The sequence below is a fragment of the Alexandromys fortis genome, unplaced genomic scaffold (assembly GCF_014885135.2).
Source record: "Alexandromys fortis isolate MF-2015 unplaced genomic scaffold, M_Fortis_MF-2015_v1.1 scaffold_22, whole genome shotgun sequence".
NCBI classification, from domain to species: domain Eukaryota; kingdom Metazoa; phylum Chordata; class Mammalia; order Rodentia; family Cricetidae; genus Alexandromys; species Alexandromys fortis.
The window spans coordinates 11,099,482-11,104,541 of NW_026067900.1; positions in this window are offsets into that span (position 1 = coordinate 11,099,482).

Here is a 5,060-nt window from a genome sequence, read left to right on the forward strand (position 1 = left end):
ATATTGTGAATACACATATTCATATACAGAAAGGACATGAAAATAAAAGTGGACCTGTGGTGGGGAAGGAGTTAAAGGAGGGGAAAAACACAAAATAATGGAAAATTTAAAAAGATAAACTCTCAACTATCATGTGTTCTCACGTATTACATAACAGGAAGTGAGGAGCCTGAGAGCGGGAAGTGGATCTGTGAGAGAATGGCGGTGGGCGTACAAAGGTCACAGTAAGTAAACCTGAGTGGCTCAGTGATGCGCTGTGTGACACTACCCTAGCTCTGCCAGCCAAAACGAACAATTAACAAATTCACCATCGTAACGTAATGGCCACGTCTCCTGCATCAGCTCTATCCCGGCTGGGGGAGCGGGGGAGTGTGGCACAGACGTGGGTTTTGACTCCAGCGTCAGAGGCTTTGGGCCTTAGCTGGCTGCCTCTGCTGATACAGGCCTGAGCATGATTGCAGGAGATCACACAGTAGGGCAGCAGCTCACCACGAGGTGGACGTGAAGCGACAGGATGTCTTTGTTAGCTCAGTCCTTCTAACCCTCTTTCATTTTAACGAACCCCCAGCCTGCGGTGATGGTTTGCCCACACTCAGAGAGGCTCCTCCCTTGTTAAACATCTCTGGGAACACCCTTGAAGGCAAACCCAGAAGCATACTTAGCTAGTGTAGGATATATTAGTTTGCTGTATGTGGCTGACCAGAAGCAATCTGGGAGAAGAAACTTGAAGAAATTTTAGATTTTTAATTCTAAATTGGGAGTGGAGGCAGGTCTTACTGCCTTGTCCAAGAAGCGATTCTGACTCAGCTTTTCTTCTCTGGACCATTTTGACAGTAGATGGTGCTGGAATCTAAGTTCTCCCCCAAAGACGTGTTGGGCTTGAGCCCTCCTCTCCGACACCTCCCCAACTATATATTCTGTATATGTAGATAAGGCTGCAAATAACCACTATCACTATCTTAAATTTGAAACATTTCCATGTAGCTGTTCAAACAGCAGTCATGCTGGCTGTTTTTAAATTTCATCTTTACTTAAAATGTATCATTTCAACTCCCTCTTTTCCCTATAACCCTTCCACCACTTCCTGTGCTTCCTCTCAATTTCATGGCCTTTAAAATTATTATTGTTATATACACATACAGACACACAAAGAAATAAATATACAAACACACACACAAATAAATAAATAAATTTGAAACATTCCATTTGATTATATTGGGATCGTTCTGGTGAGTTGGCCTAATTGGAGAAAATTTAACTTTATATGGTACCCACATGGCCCTAGTCATTCACTAGTTGAGTGATATCTATAGCATTAGCAGTCCATACGTCCCCTAGACCTGGTATCTAAACACAAGAAACATCCTGCAACCTTCACATAACCTATAGAGTCATTTTCTGCATTATGAGAAAGGGGCAGAGGAAATGTGGGGTGTGGGTAAAGAAAATATTCAATATTCAGGTTAATATAGAGTATATCCTAGGAATAAGGTAACACTCTGTAACCAGATGACCCGAGTTCATAACCCTAGCTGTGACTGCATCCACCGTGCAGTACAATATCAGGCCCCTTAGCTCCATGATAAGGACTTCAGTAATTTAAGGATGAAAGACTCATCTGCTGTCAAACACCTAGAGGACAAGACAATATACCTTAGCTACCGTAACACCTCTTCCTGTGCAACCTCCGACCTCTGCCTCTAGAGTGAGGCCCTTAGAAGGCTGTAACACTGAATCATGGCTTTTACGAGTGTGTATGTATGCTTCCGCTATCCCAGGTGCATGGGTGTTCTTTGAATTTGAGTCATCAAATATAGATCAAATTAAGGGGAAAGGCATTGAGAGAGAACAAAGACATCAGAATTTTTCCTCTGACAGGCCACAAACTAAGACAATAGGAGTTACACGAACACTGGCCGTATATCCAGGGCAGTTTAAACAGTACAATGCTTTGTTATATTTTATGAGCTCATGGAACTCAGAAAAGCTAATACAGTCGAACAATAGGTGACATATCAGGTTTGTCAGCCATATTATTAGTCCTTGACAGTTTGCCAAACTGCCCTCGGCGATGGCCCTGAATTCACACAACAAAAAGGAAAGGATGGAATGATCACTTTCCATTTGACTTTTACAAGCCCCAGATTACCTTAATGAAAGACGAATAAAAGTGAAACCAAAGAACATAGCTCGGTTACTAACTGTGCGCTAGCACTGAGACACCTCAATGGCAGGAACAGAATGTTCCTCGCCCTACAGAATTTGAGTGCCTTTGGCCGTGATGCTGTACCTTAGTTTCCTGACATTCCACCAATTGGGTGGCTTGAAACAAGAAAACTGTTCTCTTTCATAGTTCTGGAAGCTATGAACCCAACATCAAGATTCCGGCAAGTTTGGTTCCTTCCACATGAAGAATCTGGTTCACGCTAGTCTCCCAGTTTCTGGTGGCCACCAGCCAGCGACGCTTTGCGTTCCTGGGCTGACAGATGCCTCACATCAATCTCTACCCATTTTCTCATGAGCATCTTTTCCCTGTGTGCTTCTGTGTCTTCAAATAGTATTCTCCTTACTCTTTCATTACCCAGGGCCAAATTTCCTTCTCATGAGAACACCCATCAGATTGGACGCGAGCCCAACCTGATGACCTCACTTTAACTTGATTATACTTGCAAAGATTCTGTTTCCATCCGTTGATTCACAATTTCAACCCATCCATTTCAACTGTTGGACGGTGGTAAATCTGTTAATAGCTGAGAAGAATTAAGAGTGTATCAAGTTCTTCCCATTGTAAAACATCTTTGTTTCCAAGACAAAGAAAGTAAGAATTTGGATGGGATCATGGTTAGGGTATTTCCTTTCTGCTAGTATTTAACTTTCTTCCTATTTATTTATTTTTCATTTTTCTTTTTCAAGAAAGGGTTCTTTTATGTAGCCTTGGCTATTCTGGAACTTGCTCTGTAGACCAGGGAAGTCTCAAACTCATCTAGATCTACCCGCCTCTGCCACCCAAGTGCTGGGATTAAAGGTATGTATCACCACTGCCCAGTGATTTACTTGATTTTTGTGTGTGAGCGTTTTGTCTGCATGTATGTCTCTGCACTGTATGTGTGCTTGGTTCCCCTGGAGGCCAGAAACAAAGCTTTAGATGTCCTGGCACTGATTTACAGATGGTCGTGAGTCACCATGTGGGTGCTGAGAATCCAGTCTGAGTCCTCTAGAAGAAAAATCAGTGTTCTTGACCCCTAGGCTGTGTAGTCAACTCTTCACTCAATTTTTATTTTGGTGTTTTTCTAGGTTTTAGAAGAGGTTATATTTGCTTTGCTTTTTACTAACTATGTGTGCAAGCTACTTGAAAGAAGGCAAAATTATGAAGGCTCTTTAGTTGGCCACTATCATCAATGAAGCTGGAGAAAGATAAGACTAGAGGCCATCCAGAGGTCAATAAACTACCAGAGACACGCTGTGTGCAAGGAGCTTTAGTGGATTGGAGGTGGAGAGTAGAAAATGGGCCTCTTCTTAAAGAGAGAGAGAGAGAGAGAGAGAGAGAGAGAGAGAGAGAGAGAGAGAGCTGGGCGGTGGTGACTCACGCCTTTAATCCCAGCACTCGGGAGGCAGAGGCACGTGAATTTCTGTGAGTTTGAGGCCAGCCGGGTCTACAAGAGCTAGTTCCGGGACGGGCACCAAAGCTACAGAGAAGCCCTGTCTCGAAAAACCAAAGAGAGAGAGAGAAAGAGAGAGAGAGAGAGAGAGAGAGAGAGAGAGAGAGAGAGAGAGAGAATATTTTAATTATGTTCTGTTGTATTTACAATACCCAAACCAGAATCAAGTATGGCCCATCAGCAGTGCCAATTGGAGGACTTCCACCCCACAAGTCTTCTATGACTAATGAGACATCTGTGGGCAGTCCCAGGCGGCTTGTGAACGCACGGAAGATAGCATGGATGTGACTGAGCACCATAATTTGAATTGCACTTAATGAAAACCAAGTATGTATGAATTCAGACACCAGCGCTTGGTCTCAGGGGGCAGATCTTTAGGATCCTGCATCTGTATTTTTCCCGTCTTTCTGTTCTCTTGCTTTGGTCTGTGGGAATGAGGTCACACCTCACACGGGGCCTCCTGGCCAGCCCCCGTGGATCAATGCCTCGGCTGAACTGCCTGCCTGGCTTTCCATCAGATCTACAGCAAAAAGGCCAGGCTTGATCTATTCCAGTTTGTCTGAGCTTATCATTTTTCCCCTAAGTCACAAATGTCCAGTCTCTACTCTAAGCCACAGGGACATCTACGTAATACGTTGGCTATTTCCTTTATATTGAATCTGTCTTTCCGTTACTGTTTCTAGGTTTATCTCACCTCAGAACCTATCAGAACCTAAAGGTCTGCTGATCCTTTCTCTCCTGTGGTAGGAGATAAATCAGTGTGTACACAGTACTTCAAGTACACCTGACTATAGCAAGTATTTTAATAATATCTGTTATGTTGAATGTTATCTTAGTAAGATATGAGCCAAAATATATTAATAGTTCCGTAACTCTTGCATTCACTCACAGAGTTTATGAAGTTAGACATTTACAAGAACAGGATTCAGGTTTAGGTTGCTGGGACATCACCTAGCACGTCTTTTGAAAATCCTTCAATTTCTGCTTTCACAATGAATGCAAAACCCTCCAAATGTGCTTTTAAGTAGGATGAGAAGGCAAGGATAGCTATGGCATCCATTGCTCTTGTTTTTAAGACAAACTCACTTATGCCAAATTGGGGATGACCCTGAACCTACACAAGCTTTCTCTAAGAAGCATTTTCTCCCGCTAGCATAGTAGTTCTCAACTTTCCTAATGCTGTGACCCTTTAACACAGTTCTTCCTGTTGTGGTGACCCCAACCATACACTTTCCACTGCTACTTCATATCTGAAGCTTTGCTACTTTACAAATCATAATAGAAATATCTGTGTTTCCGGTGGTCTTAGGTGACCCCTATGAAAGGGTCGGTCTATCCCTCCCAAAGGGATGAGAACCTCTGTCTTAACAGTATGATTTGAATGTGAACTGTCACATTCAG